The following is a 19,637-nucleotide window of genomic DNA, read 5'->3' on the forward strand; positions in this document are numbered from 1 at the left end:
TTATGTTCTATATGTAACTGAAAGAATACAAAATCATCTTCTTTTTTCTTTGTAGATTCACAGACTGATGGAAGGACAGCCCACCTCTGGCCGTCTTTGCTTTTGTAAATCCTGTCTGGAGTAAAATGACATTCTGGGGTAAGCAATTGTTTATACAGTTTAGCAGTGTTAGCCCCTGTGTAGTCTCTGAAGACAATACCAGTAGGTTGTCAGCATCCCCTGGGCCACATTGTATGTTGTAGAAAGATTCTCAGCAATGAAAATGCAGTTTTATCCTTCTCAAAGTGCCCCTTACCAAAGTCAGCCAAGCATCCAGAAGCACTTAACTCTGAGTGATGGATCAGCATTAATAATCTACTGACTTGATAAGCATACAAGATAGGCCAAGTCTTTCCAGAGGTTTCAATTCCATCATGTCTCCCATTTCTTTTGGCTGAACCATGCCATAGTGTACATCCAGGGATTGACAGCTCTAATTTCATAGGAACCAATGGACTTGAAAGATAATCTATTGATGTAGGAGATTAATGAATCAGGCCTGTGGCCAGAGTCCCATTGACTTCAGTGAAAGCAGACAGCGATGCAGTTGCTGTCACATAGGTCTGAGAGCAGACTGCTTTAATTTTGTCCTCAGGTGCCCAACTCAGTCATGGTGCTACAGGAATGGAGTACAGCTACATGACCTGGGATGCTGGATGCTGCTGGGTGGTCCAAGATATAGATAATGCCAGTGAGCGCAATTGCTCTTGCAGAGCCAGTACAAAGAGCTCAAGATGCAGTCCTGCTTTCCTTCTCTCCATCTTCCAACAGGAACGCAGGTCTTGACCACACACACTGTCAATACAGGACCTCGGACTTGAACTTTATGCCTCGGACTTCAGCTTTGTGAGCCCTTAGACAGCCCTTCTGCAGCTGCATCAGGCCACACACAGTTACAGCTCTCAGCTGGGAGGTGACAGGCACAAAGCTGGCACTGGCTCTGTGATTATTTCTCTGCAAAGTCAAACAGGTGAGCATACTCTGCTGGTGGCCTAAGTGCTTTTGTTTGCCTTAACACTGGCCTTGAGCAGCAGTTAAGCACAGCTGGCACTGGCCTCAGGAGGCAACAATCACCTGCTGCTCCTCTTAAGCTTTTCTATACTGCATAAGAAGCCATGCTCTTGCTCTAGTAGCCCAAACAGCTGTGGAGTCAGCACAGGAGCAACATGAAACTGCCCTTCTGATTTCATATCTTTGATAAGCTGTGTTGCAAAAGCTGGATTACCCAAGAGTTACACACACCACAAACTCAGTATGACATTGTGGAACATTGGTATCTTGCTCTCCTGGGCTCCTTTTATAATACCAACTAAAAAGATTTTCCAGGACAAATGGAAATCTGGCCCTTAAATTTGTGATTATATATACAAACAAGCCTCAGGCATGCAGGATTTGGCCTATTTGACCAACGTGCTCTGAGCTTCTGAGGATGCTCTGCTGCTTTTTCACTAGAAAGCAAAGGCAGTTTTGTGCCCGAGAGGAGACAGTTTTTCTTGAGTTTTTTTGTTGGTCTCTGCTGCCTTCCCCTGCAAAGGGGTGTGAAGGGGTGGTGCAGCATGTGGGTTTTAACTGGACGCCATCCCTTTAATGTGGAGTTGTGTTTTTTTATTTTTTTTTTCAGGGCCAAAAATAAATGCTAGTGAAGGAATAAACAGACGTGAAAAGAAGGCTTGGACACTTGGAGGACAAGACTGCTTTGTGTTTCCCAAAGCAATAAGCCTCTTCACAAGGAGGTTACTCTTTCAGAAAAACACGAGTCCTGTGACACTGCCAAGGTCAGTAGGTGCCCAGCAGAGCAGGGAGCATTCAAGGCAGACATGTTTTGGGAAAGGGGAATATTTGCTCCCCTTGAAAGAGAGGAGAGAGGAGGAGAGAAATTTACTTTGCTCTGCCATTTCAGCTCTTTCCACAGGGTTTGAACATGCACCAGTTTGATAGCAGAAGACAGCTTCCATCTATGTCAGAACGTGGCCCCAGCACTGTGGCTGTATCACCTGCATGCTGGCTTGGGAAGAGGGCCGTGCTGCTGCCATTCTGCAGCTGAGGAAGCAGGTAAAGAGAGGGTATGTGTCACATGCACAGTAACAGCAGTAAGGCCTGGATTTTTAAAGCTGCTTTGCATTTTTCAAAAGTCCCTTGTGGACGCAGCTCTCTTTTCTTGTGCTGGTGCTGTACGGGCAGTCTAAGCTGGGCCTCTGCTACCTGTCTGCATGTATCAGACTGGTCAGCTGCAGTTTGGATGGGCTTTGCTTCTGCAGGAAATAGGCAGAATTCAAAGCAGATAGCTAGGTTTGGGCATCTTGCGTTCTGGTAAGCAAAGTTGGTTAGCAGAGTGCTGCAGTGATCTCAGTGGGGGTAGGAAGCTTTGTTCTTCACTTTAGGGACTTAACTGATTCTCCATCCAGTGCAGTGTCTTTTGAAATGTGGCCTTTTAGGCTCTTTATTGTCTCAGTTGGAGACAGAATGAAAATGCTGAGTAATACTGAGCAATGATGAGATTATACAGAGTCTGTCTCATGCACAAAGGGAAGTGCAGTTCTTTCACTGTCTCTGAGTCAGCCAAAGCCTCTGAGGACTCTGGGTAAGAAACATGAGCTTTTAAAGGCACCTCGTTAGGACTGAATCTTCAGCACTGTCTGTAGTGAGACACCAAAACATACTCATCTCAAAGAGGGCAAATGTTGAGAAATCAAGGGAGCTAATTAGTGGAATCAGCTGCACTGCAGAGTTGAGGAATTGAATGTGATGGAACTTGGATTCCAAAACTAGTTGAAGCATGCAGGAAAATTAACCCTGACAGGAAATGCTCCAACCCCAGTGGGATAAATAACCAGCCCCAAACACATGGGGAGCATTAACTGACATGCAGAAGTTCTGATTGGCACGAGGGTATTCTGCTGGCATGCAGCTAGGGATTGAAATCAGATGTCTGGAGAGGAACTGCTAAGGGTACGATGCTCTGCTCTGCTCTTTGATGGAGTCCATCACTCTTAACACAGGGCTGACAAAGCAGCTTACCCTGCAGGTCCTGCACAGCCACCACTCCAGTGATGCGTTCAGGACAGCAGTTCTGGACCTGCCTTGTGAGATACTGCCACAAGGGTGGCATTGGAGAAAAGTGGCGGAGCAGAAGACTGGGGGCAGCATTTGCCTCAGTCATCCAATTTGAAGTTGCTGGGATGGGAAAGGTAGATACAGAATGAGATATGACAAAAGTGAGCTTGTGAATTGGACTTGAAAAGGAAATTAGAACAGATAGCAGAGGGTTTCAACAAGAGAAATAAAGAGGAGAAATATGGTCATTATGGAGTGAGAATGGGGTTGAGATTAGACCCATCTACATATAGTCTGAAAATGAATTAGAAACACCTTGTCCACATTTCAGTAAAGATGATCATATTGAGCAGTGGGACAAAGACAGGATTTCTAGTGGGAATATACGTAAGGGAATGAAAATTATCGCATGTAAGGTGGAAAGAAAAGCATGAAGAATTCAGTGTGCTCAGGTAAAGGTGCACTGGCAGATTTCCATCCCAGGATTTGGCACATTAAATGAGTTCAGCTTAACCTGATATTTCTCTTTGATGACTGATTTTTTTTTTTTTAGGCAAATGAAATACAGGTGATTTACTCTATCCAGACTTGAGTGAAGAATCTGATATTATACCACAGGGGAAATTACTAGTTGAAGTTGAGACGATGGGGATTAGTGTGGATGGTGAATGCAAAACTGTTAAAGTGCAGAGGAAAGGGGAGCTGTGAGAAGAGAAGAAATGCCAGACAGAGGCAGTCAGTAAGTGGAACTCCTCAGGAGTCAGTGTTGAGCTCAGTCCTGCTTGTTTCATTAACGAGTCTGGCACAGCAGTAGGAATGCAGTAAAGAAATCTGCTGAGGACACGGGCTTTCTTAATACAGAGGATGATCGGAACATCAATCAGCAATGAGTGAATGACAGAATTCATCTGGAATAGAATAGACAAAGTATTAAGACGTGCATTTAGAAATTAATAACTAGAATATCATATTACTCACTTGAAGATGACAAAGGCAGGGGGGTGGAAAAAAAACCGCAGAGAATTACTTGCTCCCAGGAATAACTGTGAGCCACCAATCTGATATGGAGAGGCAAACACAATGCTAGAAGGTACAGGTTCACTCATGTTTGAGGAAGATTAGCAGGTACAGAGAAGGGCACTAAGGATGATCAGAGGGTTTAGAACAAGAGGAGACTAGAAGAGTTTCATTTGTTTAGTTTTTCAAAACAAAGGCTAGAGGAGATAGGATTGTTTTCAGTAAATATATCTGATAGGTAAAGATCAGAGAAAAAAGAGAATTGTTTAAACTGAATTATGATGCTGGCACAAGAACAAATGATATTAAAGCTGAAAATTTTAAATGAAGTGCTGGGACAGCCTGCCAAAAAGCACAATATGATGTAATTGAATGTAACACTAGGAGGCTGTAGGATCAGTAAACCAGAGCCCTGTGTTCCTAGATAACTTCTTTTTTGGGAAGGGAATTAGCCACAGCAGCTAAATGAAGGGAATGGAAAGAACAGCCCAGACCAGCACCACAGAGGTGTTCCAGTGATGAGCAGTGCGGTGTGCGGTGCGTACCATGGAGTGGCTTCTTTCTTAGTAAGAAAACAAGGCTGCAGTTTGTGTTGCTAAGTGCTGGCTGTATCAGAAAAGCAGTGTCACTAAAACATTCTGCTCTGGGTTTGAGCTCTTGCTTTTTACCCAAAATGTGACCGTCTTTCACCTCCCAAACCAAAATATACGTTGCTGAAAGCACACCTTCAGGAATTGCTGTCTCAACACTGTCAGTGCCTTGCAGGCTGTGCAGAGGCTGGAAGCAGGCAGTGTGCTCAGCTCCCTGCTCTGTCCCTTGGAGCTCTCCTTTTCTGATGCTCTGTTAGGCAAAATGCCCGCACGGGGAATAATGTTGTACCTCTTTGAAGAGAAGCAGTAAACACTTTTGGCAAAGTGGGTACTGGCATCTAACTGGCACCTCTTAAATGAAGCTGGCTGACATACACACATGCTGCAGTGATGCTCCTGCAGTGGGAAGAGTCCCCTGACCTCAGGGCACGGGACCTCTCTGTCCTGCAGCCCCTCTGGAGCAGGGGCTGAGCAGCAGCTGGTGCCAGGGGCTGGGGCTGCTCTGCTCTCCAACAGCTCTGCACCAGGTGCCCCATGCTGCTCATCCGAAGGCAAGAAAATGCAGCTGGCCAGAGTCCTTGGGTTTGGAAGCAGCTCCACTGGCTAAAGGTAGGGCCTTCCTTTTCCCCCTCTCCCCCCCAGGAGAACTGGCAAATTCAGCTCTTCAATGGCACGAGCTCATCTCAGCCTTGCCTATAAATAGATAAATGAGATTCCTCCTGTCCCAGTGAGTAATTCTGACATCCTCCCTTTGCCTCGCAGAGAGCTGAGTCACAGGCACTCTGCACTCCAGTCCCTGCATTACTTACATGGTCTCAAAGGAAATTTTAACACATCCAGTGAATCATCAGGGATTGGATCATGTTTAAAGTTATTCCAGTGGCATTTCCCTTCTATTGTAGCAAGTCTGCCAACACCTAAAACTTTAGCTAATCTGGACTCAAAATGCATTGAGGAAATAGCATGTTGACATATACAGCTACTAATACAAATAACTTAAAAAGTTATCTTAAATCTGCATCAATAAATAAATGAACCTTAGCGGATTCCTTTAGCACTTTGGGCCTGTTAATTTTGTCAGACTGCTTCACTTTGTTGCTGCTTATTTAAAAGAACTCAAAAGTTTGAAATGTTTTAACATTCAGTCTTTAGGTCCCTAATTTAATCTCCTGCAGGTTTCCTGCCAAAATATTATTTGCACTGAGATGGAGCTCGCAGCCCTGTGCTCGTTCTTTCACAGAAATGCACACATTCCTGTTCTTACCCATGATAAAAATAAAATGCCTGCAAAGCAAGGACAAAACCAGAGAGGTGTTAAGTACAAAACACAGAGCATAATATGCTGGCTGCACGAGGATCTGAGCTCCAGCATGAAGCTGTATCTCCTGATGGGGCATTTTCACTTGTCACCCTTCCTTCTCCCACATGGGACTGTATGGTCTGATTGGCTTAGAGGCAACACAGCCTCTGCAATCAGAGGAATTCTCCTGCCTCAGAAACAACTGAAGAGTGGAAAATTCTCCAGCAGAATTTGGGAGCTGTGAAACAGAAACAGATTTCACTCTGTTGGTTTTCTGGCTTGCCTTGCTGTGTCTTAGAACTTGTTGGGTCTTTTCACTCATCCAGAATCCAGTTACCAGAGTCTCCACTTGAATGAACAAGAAATGCTAATGTTGGCTGTTTTGCTGCTGTGCTTTAGTACTCTGAGTCCTAAAACTTGGGTGGTTCTTTTGATAACCCTAGGAATGCTGTGTTTTATTCAAATAACATTTTTCAAGCACCTTTTCATAAAGCAACTCTCTGCCTGTGTGCAGATTGTTAACAAGCATTTGTCCAACACATCCCAGCATGAGCTGCAGTCTCTCCATGAGATGGTTTGTCTCCTGCACTGAGACTCATTGGTTTATTTATCAGCCCAGCACAGCTCTGCTTGACAGTGTTCTGCCAGCTGTTACTATACAGCAGCATTGGGAAAAAAGATCAGTTTTGGCTCTCAGTGGAGTTGGACATAATTCAACTACCTGTTGACAAATTATGATTTGTTTAACAGCATAAACTGTAATATTTTTATAGCTGATAGTTTTCACCCTTCCCTGCAGCTGGAAAAAAAAAAAAAGAGGAACTCCAAGAAGCTCCTTACTTGAAACCAAAGTTTTCTTGTAGTAATGCCTTGTACTGTGCAGGAAAATGACATCTCTAATGGACAAATCAGGTGTCTGCATGATGCTGGAAGAGGGCAGGTATGTTAATAGGGATCACACAGCTTCTTGCTTGACCTCCTTCCTGCAGTGCTCTTTGCCACACAGTGCAAGGATGGAGGATGGCTGGTGGGGCCCCACGAGTGGGGCTGGGCCCTGAGCTGCCCAGCTCTGTGCTGCCATGGGGACACAGTGCAGTCCAGGCCTCCGAGTTCCCCATAATGCAGCATGCAGGATGCACCCTCAGGAGAGTATTGTGGTCCTGCTAAGGAGAGCTGCCTTCACAGAAGGTGAACAAGGTAAGAGGGAAAAAAAAAAAAAAAAGTGGCTTTAGAATAACTGTGTAGATGGACTTGTTCTACCTGCAGCAGTGAGCTTAGTGTAACTTCTCAGTCTGCACTCCTGTGCTGGGAGTGGGACGGCAGCGTGGCTGCACCAGGCTGGGTAAGGGCTTCTTCCATGTACTGTGTGCTTCTGAAAGTACTGGCCATTAATTGAAGCCGAATGACATAGCAGATCCACAGCATGAAAGAAACAAAACTAACTTACCAATTTTTGCTCATGCTTTTAAAATACGCTCCGCCAAACTGTACTTCATGACTATCTCTCAGGAGGGCCAGATCCTGCAGGCCATGTCCTCAGCTTGCAGAAAGAGATCATTAATCATTAGTGTGCCATGGTCCCTGGCTATTTTAATCACTGGTGAAATACTCATGCAGTTCCCACTCCTAAAAATGGTATTTGACTCCAATGCACATGATTTCCTTTGGCTTCCTTTCCCCATTTAATAGCAAGCCATAACAACTTGGAAGTGCAAGCACTGGAATCCATAGGTTTGCTTCTCATCTGTCATGGAGCCAAAGCTTGGAACTGCAGGTAATATCTGTGCTCACCAAAAGAGCAGAACGTATTGTGACTGGCTGCCTGTGACAGCCCTGCCTACAGACTGATGGTCAAACCCTGTCCTGTGTACTGGAGCTCTGAAAATTTGGTCCCTTCTGTATCATTAGTCCAGTTCTGTTCCGCTTTATGATATAATGATTAAAAATGCTTTTTGTATATGCTGGCAATAATTAGGGCATGTTAGTCCACTGTGGGAGAAGTGGATGAACTAGCAGTATGTTTGAAAACTGCAGGCTGTGGCAACCCATAAATCTTTGTTCAGTTTTCGCTTTAAAAATGCTGCACTGAAGTCACAGGAAGCTGAAGGGCAAAACAAACTGCTCAGCCTCAGACTCAGGATCACAGTAAAACTGTGTGCATTGCTTCTCTCACAAGGCAGATGAGCAGCCTGAGGAGTCTAAGCTGTCCAGAGAAAACTTCCCTGCCCTCCCTTAATTGCAGACTAATAAATGCATTGTTCCCCTCTCCCTGGGCGTACCTGATTTATAAACTCGATTGCTACAACTCTGAATTCTCTGCTTTTACTCTTCATATGTGAACAGGTTCCTTTTGAGCTCATAGAAAGCACCAGTCTGGTTTTGCATAGAGGGAGGGAGCAGGTGAAGTTTATAGGTGTAAAAGCCTAAGAGGTAATGTTAGCAGGTGCACTGGTCATGAGGGAGCCCTCCAGGGATAATTACAGCATGTCAGCTCAAAGGCACAATGACAAATAGGGGACTGTCAAGAATTCAAATGTGGAATTTAACTCATCTCTTCTGACAGCGTTATTTATATAGAAAACCATGGATCTTTCTCTTGTATCTTTAAAAGACAAGTAAAAGTATGTTCTTTTCTTTTTTTTTAAGTTGCATATCAGGCAGTGTCATCCTTAGTAATGAGGAATTTCTGTCTGCATGGCTGTCAGGTTCAGAAGTCACATCTGTTACCAGCTTTAAAACTTGATGCTGCACAGAAAGGTAGGTAGAGAAGTCCCACTATCCTGCACCAGCTGATGAGTTTGTGTGCTTGAGACTCAAGGCATCTATTCATTTTGTTAAGGGTTTATTTTTTTTTCTCTTTATAGAGAAGCAAATCTCAACCAATATCAGCTGGGCCCCAGAACAGAGTCCAGATCTTAGGAAGGCTGTCCTGGCTGTCTTACCAGTTCACTTAATTAAACTTGATCAACACTGGCCTAATTAAAAAGACAAAGCCCAGCAGTAATCTGCTAAAACTAAAGGTTGCTTGGCAGCTTGGATTTCTTCAGTTTTGCTGAAAGTAGTTTAAATCATGGAGAAAGTTTGCCTTAATAACCATATTTCCTCCATGAAACAGCTATTCATCAAAAACTACAGCAAAGTACCAAAGGGCTCCAGTGACAGAAAGCACCGAATTTGCCTGCAAAATGTTATTTCCTGCACTGGTCTAATTCAGATCATGTGGCTGACATACAATTTCTATTTGACTGAATGTACCAGATTAAATTCCAGGCAGATGTTGTGCACTGAAAGCAGTTGATAACATCACAGGGCAGTTCAGAAAGATCCTGTGCAGCCAGAGACTGCCTGCAGCCTGGAACACTGGTGCTTGAAAGATGCTGGTGCAATTGCTTTGATGTGCAAAGAAATATGAATGGTGGCTCAAGCTTTGTACATCTTCTGCTATCCATGCAGAATTATTTGCATGCAAGTAGGGAATGCTTTATTTTGGCAGGGTCTATTTTAATGTTCATACTACTTAGCATGCTCTAGGGATGGTAACTTCAAGAAGTCTAGGGCAGCACTTAAGGAGAGTAGAAGTGGATGGCATCATCGAGACTGACTGAACAAATCATGATTACCTGTGTATACTTTCCAAAACACATTTATTTTAGGAATTTCTGCATTTTCCAAGTCAGGCTGGAGATGCTAAATGACAGTGAAGTTTCAAAAAGACCAGCCAAATCTGTCCTTGAAATCTTAGTGCTTTGGCTGGGCACAGAGAAGTGGACTCACAGGTTTGCTCAGAATGTCCTGCAGTGAAACAGAGCAGGTTCCCACCTGCAGGGCATGCAGGAGCCCTCCTGCCTGCCAGCCCCTGGCCAAATACCAAGTGTCCCCACAGGGCTCTGCACCTGCCCTCCACTGCGAGAGGCTATTGGAGGGGTGTATGACTGGGAGAGCTGTTTTGAGAAGAGATAGGATAAAAATAACACCAACTCTTCTTGCTCTCCTATTCACCACATGCAGTCACATATAGGAAGGGTTTCTTCCACAGAGATGCATAAGCAGGAAATTGTGGCTTACCAGAAGGTAGAAGAAACACGGTTATAAAGCACTGGAAGAGTTTGTCAGACATTTATATAGGCAGAGTTCCCATAGCACATGAGAAAATGATCCATTCATCCATGCACCAGCTTCAGGAGAAGCTGCAGGACTGCCCTGTGTGCATCCACTGCGTTTGGAGGGGCTCTTCTGACCTCCACATCCACCACTGGGTTCTCTCCATGGGGCAGAGCTGTGATGGGAAGAAGCTGGGCAGGCTCAATCCGGTATTACAAAGCAAAAAGGGGGTTATTTTAACATATAAATATTCTTACTTTGAGTAAGATGTGAATACTAAAGATAAAAATTGTAACATAGGAAGAGAAACCCCTTCTGGATCTTCCTGTTTCCAGTACTAAGCGTTGGTTGTTGTGCTCCATCTTGTTAGTAGTGGAGGTGCTTCTGTTTATTTGATCAGTAGATACTGGATTAAAAGCAGCTCAATTTCATCCACACATCTCACCAGGGGAAACGTTCAATTCCTTCCATCTTGTTTTGGTATCAGGTGAAGACACTGCATCAGCTACATGAGGAAACAGTCTGTGGCTTCGTATGCTGGACCAGTCTCAGAAATCAAAGGCATCAAAGCAGAAAGTCCTGAAGCAAACAACTCCAAAGGCAGCGACCTGCAAGGCAGCCCTGAGCAGCACAGGTTCCTTTGCTCCCAGCCCATCCTTAGCAGACAGGAGTGTGCCTTTCTCGTGCCCATTACCTCTCTTACCTAGTCACACAACTGCTGGGACCAGGATTGTCTTTTAGGGCTTGCTTACACAGAGCAGTTGACTATTCTGCAATAGCTGCTGCAGGATGACTTCATGTGAACGCACTCATTCCACAGCGGCTGCTGGAGTTCCTGATTCATACCATACCTTAACTGGAGTCGTGTCAGCAAGTCAGTGTGCTTTACAAAGTTAAGCAAGACCCAGTTTGGGGTTTCTAGTCACTTCTCCTTTACATAGAGTTCAGCTTTAAGAAAAGCAGTTGAAATGTTCCTGAGAATGACAAATAACAAATGAGTAATGCTTGCTGTGGAGCCACACAGCCCAATTAAAAATAGGTAAGTGATGTGTAAAGGCAAGTCTGTGCAGTCCGTGTAGAGAGAAGGGAAAAAAATAAAAACAAGCATGCATTTCTATCTATTGTCACAGTCATATGAAGCGGAATTCATTGGTAAAAATATCAATTAATTGATAAAGAAAGCCTTTCCAAAAAGGTAATGACTAAAACAACCAGACGCTGGAAAAGGGACAGGTATTGTTGTGGAGCCAGATTAATTTGACTATCCATCTCCCTAAAGTTATTAAAGGAGAAAAGCTTTGAACATTGTTGTAGAGTTCAATGAAAACAAAAACTTAACACATACAAGCTCTCAGAAATGCAAACAAGGTGTTAGAATGATGGAGAATAATTGAATATTACAGTTCTGTTTAACAAATTGCTTCTCTTTGTACAATTACTGCATCTCTGCCCTAAGCAGGAGTGAAGCTCAGAATAAGATGATGAGAATGAGCAGAGATCTGCCATGGCTGAGAGCAATTCAGTAGAAAAAGGAGGAAAGCAGGAGTTAGCAAGGAGAGGGCAGTTCCCAAAGTAATGAAAGGCATTAAGTCTAAAACCACCAACACTTTCCCAAACATGAAAAGAATAAATTGAATACCGAAAGAAAAAAAAAAAAAAAAAAAAGGAAGAAATGCAGCTGTAATAATGCAATAAGCTAACACACATCACTGTCCTGGAATCTGAAAAAACAGTTTTTTGAAATACTTCCGACTGCAATCATTTATGGCAGCACAGCCCTGTGATGTTACAGGAAGGACATGAGCAGGAACGTTGCAGGACGGAGTCCTTCCATCAGCAAGCAAACAGCTGTGCAGAATAGGGGCACAGTGACACAGGCAGGCACTGCCCAGCCCATCAGTGGAGCAGTCGGTGCTCCCTGCTGCCCAGGCACGCTGGTGATGCTGCATGGCCACCTTCCCACGTCCTGTGACTGTCCTGCAACCAGTGGAGTAATTGATAATGCTCAGTAAAGGACCAGGAAATCTCTGTGGCTCAGGGTGCACCCCCTGCTCCCCAGTGCCTTGCTGTTAACCAGCCACGCTCCTGCTGGAGTGCTGTGGTCAGGGCTGTGTGTCTCTGGGGTTGGTTTGAGAACATCCCTGGCAGCGTTTTGGTCTGATAGCCAGAAATGAGAGACAGATAAAACAGGGAGGGAAAGTGCTTGGTTTCTTTCATTTCTCCCACTTTGTGCTCTCATGCCCTGAGATTCATACAACAATGCACTCTCCATACCACAATTAACAGTGAAGCTTTTCCAATCCACTCTGATGGAAACTCTTTCCCCAGCCTGTAACACCACTCCTTGCAAGCAATCCTTCCCAAAGGCAGACCTGCCCTACCGTGCTCGCTCTGCACCCAGCACTCGTGCTTACCTTCCAGGCCTCCCCGTGCCGGAGGTCACAGTTGACCATTGCAAGAACAATAAGGATTTTTAGGGGCATTATGACTGGGTTAGTAAAACACAGCTGCCCCTGAAAGTCCCTCATTTTTCTTGCTGCCGCTCAGTCCCCTCCACGTCCCTAGGAGGGCAGAGGTCTGATGGACTCCTTCCGCTCCAGCACGGCTCTGCCATCTCATGCTGGCTTTGCTGATCTGCCAGCAGCAGCCCAGCCGTGCTGACCAGCCGTGACACAGGCAGCGGAGGTGTGGAACTGCTGTGTCATCGCTGCAGGCTCCCTCCTAAGCAAACGCTGCGCTTCAGCATCACGCCAGATGGCTCGTCTGTCGCTCAGCAGAAATGCCATCAGACAAAGCACACCTCACTGTAAGCAACCCTCACGTGCCCCCCAAATCACCGGGGCAAAACGAAGCAATGGCCAGCCCTGCAAGCACTGGAAGCACCGCACTTTGTCCATCAAACACAGAGATCCCAGCGCCGGTGGGCACCTGCTGTGTGCGCTGTGCCTGCAGCTCCGCCCAGCTGCACGAGCAGCTCTTCTTGATTTATTAATAAAGCTGGGAGTTCAATTAGGTAATTGCCACTGATTTCTCAACCGCTTTCAGTTTATGTGATTTTTAAGAGCTATACTTTTCCTACTAAAAAAGGTGCCAAGTGGTTGGCTGGGAATTTTCAACCCTCATTTACAAATCCTCTTGGAATTCCCAGCCCAACCCTGCATATTCGTAGGGCAAGGAGTAGCACTTTTCTTTTAACTCATTGCTAATTTGAATCTTGATGGCAGTGGACTCAACAGAATCCATAGGCAGATTCCCATGCATGCCCCCACCCTGCTGTTTCCCTGAGCTCACTGCAGGGTGCTGGATGAGCACACCATCCCATGCACGCTGTGGGAAGCCCTGTGAGCCGGGCAAGCACTGCTTGCCTATGAGGACAGAGCTCTGGGAGCTACTCCAGGACTCCCAGGGCCTTTGGAGCAGAGCAGGGAAGCACTGAGGACTCGCAGCGCTATTTTTTTCTCCCCCTATTGCATTAAAAATGCCCCACCCCTCTGCAAAGGACACTCTTTCCCCAGTCCCAGCAGTTACAGGTTAGGACAGACACAACACTGTCTCCATAACCCCCTACAAGCAGCAATCTCACACAGCTTGGGTGCCATCCTGGGCAGGCCCAGGCGCTCTGCAGGGCTCACTTGCACGCTGCTGTGTCACATCCAGCCTGAGAACAACGGGGCTGAGCTGCAGAGCTGTGCCGTGTTTGGAGTTGCTGCCATTCAAACATGCCATCTCCAGAGACACGGGCAGGGCTGGCACAGCTGTTCTGCATGCAATGGGAATGCTGAGGTTCGGGCAGCCCAAGGTCCCAGCCACATGCAGCACAAGATGAATATCCTCACCTCTCTCACCAGCAAATGATGCTCCGTGGCAGCAGCCAGCCTGGCACCCGGCAAATGCCTCAGCTCCTCTCAATGCTGTACAAAGCCACACCTTATTTTCATTTAGAATTTCTTCTAACGCTTGAAAGTTAAATGAAAGCAACCATTATGCCTTGATTTGGTAATAAAACATGAGCTGTGATTCTGATCCAAATATTATTTGCATCTTTAAAAAAAAATAAAAATGTAACAGCAGTATCGTAATTTAAAAAAAAAAAAAAAAAAAGCAGGAGCCCTCTGAATGCTAATGACGTTGGTGTCCTAAATGAAGCATAAAAGCCAGATCCTGTGAGATGCAAAGCATGAGTCAGAGCGTCAGCAGTCCCACACTGCAAGCAGCACTGCTGCTTCATTCGTTTAAGGAATCAATTCCTTTGTAATGAGCACCAAGTAGTTTCTAGGACTAGAATTAAAACGAGATGCATACTGTTATTATTTTCAAAAAGTTCTTCTTTTCTTTTTTCCTCTTGGAATGACAATAAATAGCTCTTTGTATTTGGAAGGAGCCCCAGGTAAGGACCAGGTCCCTGCAGCACTGCTCAGAAGACAACCCCGTGAGACCCTGCAGGGAGCCTCCCCAGCAGCACAAGCAGATGGAGCTCACCAGGGCAGAGCACAGCAGGCAGCTGGACTCACTGCAGATTTCAGCCTGGGTAGGCTCTCTCACCTTGATTTTGTTTTACTTGCACAGGATAGCTGGCATCCCGGAGGATGGATGCATCCTGCCCTGGGGAAACCCCCTTCATGGAGGGTCTATGTGTTCCTTCTTGAGCTGGAAAGGCAGCCCACGGCTGTGTGTGCCACACAGGGACGTGCTGCTCCTGCTGCTGCAGAAGGCACAGCCAGACTCCAGTATCAGAGCACATGTCCCTAGGTTACACTGAGGTCAGGAGGAAGATTTGGGATTGATGGCTTTTTGGCCTGTTAGATTTGAAATTCATAAAGCACGAGAACAGCACAGAAAGAAACCAAAGGTAGGAAGCGAATGCAGTTTCTAAAATTCTTCTGGCTTTAGTCATTGGAGAGGATTGTTAGAAACGCACAAAGGGCCGTTTCCCTCAATTTTTTAAGTGTGAATTTCATCTTGACAGTTTCATTTCAGAAACAAAAATTGAAAACAAATTGTCCTATAGACAAAACAAAGGGGCAGATCCTCAGCTGGAATAGACTGGTATTACCAAATGAGTAACACCCGCTCACAGCAGAGGCTCTGGCCCTTGTGACAGCGGCTGCCTGCTGCCATCCTGCTCTGCCCAGCCAACAGCTCAGCCTCTGGTTTCAGCTGGCCGCAGAGCTGACTCCAGGTAGCCTGAAGGAGACAAAGAGCAGCCTTCAGAGCTGCTGAGCAATGCTGAGCACAGTGCTTCAGGGACCCTGCGTGCACTGTGCTTTCCAAAAGAGGGGCTGGCTCCAGGTGAGAGCCAGAGGACGCAGCACCGAGAAAACAGGCGATACCAACAAGGCCCTGAAAGTAATGAGCTGCTGTGGAGAAATACTGGCAAAGCAGGCTTCCAGAATCCAGTTATTTATGGGATCTGCTCTCTGAAAAGAAGCACTTCTCGGATTTTTCTTTCAAAACCAACACTGAGCTGATCGTCATCTTGAAAATTAAAAGAGGTCCCCAAGAAAATATTAACTGCGGCGCAAGAGGACGAACGCATGCCTGAATGCGGGCCAATCTATGCCAAACAAGACCTGCCTGAAGAGAGACTGGCACAGCATAACCATGCCTGGCATTTGGGATTTCCCTTCAGCCACAAATGAGTTACTAATAGGACATTAATTAGCTTTGGGTCCTGCCACCACAATCTGGCTCTGATTGGGCAGCCCTTCGTCCAAGCCCAAGCGTGCTCTACAAGTCACCACACTAACTGGGCTCATCAGTTCTCTCATCCAAAAGAAAACAAAAGCACACACGTTAGTTAAATTCAGGAAGTTTCTCACTTTGCCCATCATCAGAAAACAGACTGACTGCTGCTGTCTTCAGTGGCAGCCCAGCTTCCATGCAGAACATCAAGCTCTCTGTCTTCGCTGTGCTGAGACACTCAAATTAACACACACCTTGTACTGGTAGAGGAGCACCCATCTCCCAGGGCTGACAAGGGGTGACTTTGGCCACAAGATTTTACAATTCACTTCCTTTGAATTCTTTCATTTGGAGCATCATCTCTCTGCTCTCACACCTCTGCCACCATCAGCAGGAGCTGGAAAGCCAGAGTTATTTTTAGGGGATGGTACATTTAGGCCCTGTTAATCTTGACTGGTCCCTTTGAAAATGACAACGTTGGGTAATCAAACACATTACACAGAGTTTCCGTGGAGCCGACTTGGAAAACTATCCTCCCACCTTTCAGCAATGGAGGAGCCAATAGTTCAGATAATAGCATTTAATACTGCACTGACTTGCCTCATTGCCATGACCTCACTAGCATTTATATGCAGAGACCTCCCAGAACACGGAAATTATGGCACCTAACTGGCTTTAAGTATATAAAATAGAACAATTAGTCACCAAAACGTCTTCCAGAATCTCCACATTATACCCACCTCAAGCAGCAAAAGACCATTATCCAGCTCAGCCTGGCACAGAAGAGGATGACAGCAATGCCCGGTCAAATTGCATGGTCAAACAGACCTGTTGGCAAAACAATCCCAGAGCAACGGGGAAGGAGCTGCTGGTGAGAAGGCGAATGCATTAAAGTGGCTGGCACAAGGGAAGGGACAGGAAGGGAGAACGCTAGGAAAAAACGCCAGGGGAGGAGCTCTGGCTAAAAGAGGCTACATGACTGCTAGTAAATTAAACAGTGCAGGGGCCAGCCAGTCCAGTCTGAAATCAGCTAGCCACCAACACCGGGCAGCCACATCCAAACAGCCTGTTAATAATGGTCCCTGGCCCACACAGACTTTCACATCATATCCATGGCTGGCTGGAAAAGTCCCAGGCCAAAGCTCTGCCCAGCACCACGCCAAGCACGCAGCCATCAGCTCTGCAGTTGCCCACGGGTGCAGCCATGCAGCACAGCAGTGCAGGCGTCTCACTGCAGCACTGCACACCTACCTGCTGGGTCCCAGCTGCATTACTGCAGATCTGCATCTGCACTGATCATCTAAGGAGAGGCAGGTGTGCTGTTGTCATCGACCCACTAGCGCTGCCTCCAATTCGGAATCTACCTGCACTTGGACCAGTAAGTTAGGAGAGAAGCAGCCAGGCAAGCTTTGCTGGAACAGAATCAAGTCTGGCTGGCATTAAGGAAAGCAAAGCGTTACAGGAGAACAGCAGGAAATTGCTAAGCAAAAGGGATTTTTAAATAACTTCATTTTAAACAAAACTAGGGAATTACCATAAAATAAATGGCCACACCTTGCTACTTACACTGTTCTGCCAACAAGACTAGCTTTTCCATAGCTATTCAAATATGAGACCTGGGTGCCTAACCAGCTCTTTCAAGCTGGTTTCCAAACTCCAGCCAAAAATCACTTTCTGATTCACCACTTTCTCAGGCACACCAGTATGCAGAGTACGCCTGCAGGCTGGTACTGTGCTGTACAAAGCACTTAAGCACACATTTAATTACACCGTGGACCAGGGATGTGATTAATGATATGCTTGAAGTTAAGCATGTGCTTAAGCATGCTACCGAGCTGGAGGTTGAATTGGATCTAACTGGTATTGTACTGCTCCCCATTTTCCAGTTCTTTGAGGCTCAATAAGTGGAAAGGTTGTAAGAATATCCCCGTGGTTGTGCACTCCTAAGAATTCATCCAAACTCTGGTTTCAGACTTTTTTTTTTTAATTGCAATTTTTGTTGCAATGCTCCCCACACCCTCCCCAGTACCAATTATGGGTATTACAGCAGTATGGATATTATTTATCAGCGTTAAAACATGAGGCAATTATCACAAACATCTTCACTCAGTTGGACTAGATGATCTTGGTCATCTTTTCTAACCATAATGATTCTATAATATTTTACGTCTGAGGAGTGTACAAAGTCCTCAAAAGAAATATGAAGCACATTATTAGAGCTGCTGCACTGCTAGCAGCACTCACCTCATGGAAGAACTCAACCATAAAACACACATCAGCTATGGGTGGCCATGTAAATTCATGTTTCATTAGCTGCAGTGTACACCACCCCGGCCATTTTTCTCACTGCACTTGTCCACCTAGCAAAGACTTATTCCTAGCTCATAACAATTTCAGGGAGGTCATACTGTCTCCAGTCCCCAGGGAGGTGCAAGCAGAGGAGCAGGGGAGCAGGCAGCTCCCTTTCCTAAGGCACAGCTGAGAGCCTCCTCAGTGAGCGAGGAAACCACTGCACAGGGACATGGAGGGATGGACAAGAGCAGCATCCCAAGGCAGGCGTGTGAGTGCCACAGCCCCACAGCAGGGAGCACTACGCCCACATTCACCCCATAAAACCATTTAACACTGACCAGCCAGGAGATTCCAATTAAAGCACAGCACATGCAAATCGATTTCCGACCAGCAACGGAGCTCTCCTTTGAGAAAGAGAACAGATACAACAGTGGATGCACATTTTGGCCCCTCCTCATAACTAATCTCATCTCACCTTGTTTGCTGCCAGTACATTCACAAAAAAGTGCTCGTTTTGGCTGCCAGGGCATGCAGAGCAAAGAAAACCATTCCCCAGAGAGAGCAGCTCACTGAGCCCAGTTGCTCTTCTCACAGCACCAATACACTGACCTCGCTTACTGAGCTGTGCAGCTCTCTGCTCACCATGCTGGTCGTTGGACAACACGCAGCAACATCTTCCATGTGGGGGAAAAAGTGCATCATTAGGGACCCCCCAGCTAAGCTGTAATGCTGCTCTGGGAGAATTGGCACAATCTGTTCTTTCATTTCAGCTTTACTTCACAATGGCAAACTTCAAAATGCTTCCCTACAGATTGCTAGATACATTGGGAATACCGTCTGGTTTTGAGTCCAGCCCTGTGTTTGCAGAAGCCTCCTCAGAGCAATAACAGGACCTTCCTCCTCATTTGCTACATTCCAGTAATTCAGCCAGACAGGACTTGGCAACATGAAGCTGAGCTCGTGTTCTTAACATCACTGATGCTTTAGAGCCATAAGAACAGGTTAAAGAAACCCAAATTCACTCGCCACAGACTTGAAAGTCACAGCAACATCCAGAAGAGCAGAACTGCACCGTTTGGTGCCTGCTGAGTGCTGCCTTATTGGAGGAGCAGCTTCACAAACACCAGTTTTAGGGTCCTTTCCATGGACAGCCTGAGGTTGGTATTTTCCCTTAGGCCCCACAGACTGGGGGACATTGCATATTTGCAAGTAGGGGCACCAGAACTGGCTGGCAGCAAAGTGCTGAGTGTAGAAACCCTGTGCCTCCCTCTGACTGCTCCCTGCTGCTCTTCGTTAGCTGCCAGGTCAGACACCTTATCAGTGCACTCATTTTTATTTTCAGCTCTTTTCCTTCCTGGCCATCAGCTCAGCAGTGCTGCTTACACTCAAAGCTGTGCCTAGAATAGTGAAGTTGAGGGGAATTTCACCTTAAAAAAAAAACCAAAACACCAAGTATTTGGCCATACCTTCATTGACCAGAAGTCATTCTGGTGGGAGATCATTTCTGGAAGCTGAATTGGGATATATTCCATTTCTTTCATCCAAACTGAAGTGCTTCCTTC

General features: G+C 45.9%; 1 protein-coding gene and 1 long non-coding RNA gene across 9 annotated transcripts in view; one reads left to right on the forward strand and one right to left on the reverse strand.

Annotated features, from left to right (window-relative positions):
* The window catches only part of COPRS (coordinator of PRMT5 and differentiation stimulator), a 133,594-nt gene extending 122,875 nt beyond the window's left edge, over positions 1-10,719 (forward strand). For both annotated transcript variants that reach the window (XM_090122102.1, XM_090122103.1), the window contains exons 6-11: positions 56-138; positions 635-1,009; positions 1,661-1,814; positions 1,940-2,102; positions 8,647-8,757; positions 10,589-10,719. The gene's annotated coding sequence lies outside the window, so the exon portion shown is untranslated. The remainder of the gene's footprint in view (positions 1-55; positions 139-634; positions 1,010-1,660; positions 1,815-1,939; positions 2,103-8,646; positions 8,758-10,588) is intronic.
* Positions 8,796-19,637, reverse strand: part of LOC116232428 (uncharacterized) — a 31,318-nt gene continuing 20,476 nt past the window's right edge. For 5 of the 7 annotated variants that reach the window (XR_016459130.1, XR_004167690.2, XR_004167691.2 and 2 more), the window contains exon 5: positions 8,796-11,075. This is a non-coding gene — a long non-coding RNA (uncharacterized LOC116232428). The remainder of the gene's footprint in view (positions 11,076-19,637) is intronic. The other 2 variants (XR_016459131.1, XR_016459133.1) reach the window with 2 other exon arrangements.

Source organism: Phasianus colchicus, chromosome 20 (genome assembly GCF_987193195.1).
Source record: "Phasianus colchicus chromosome 20, bPhaCol1.hap1.1, whole genome shotgun sequence".
NCBI classification, from domain to species: domain Eukaryota; kingdom Metazoa; phylum Chordata; class Aves; order Galliformes; family Phasianidae; genus Phasianus; species Phasianus colchicus.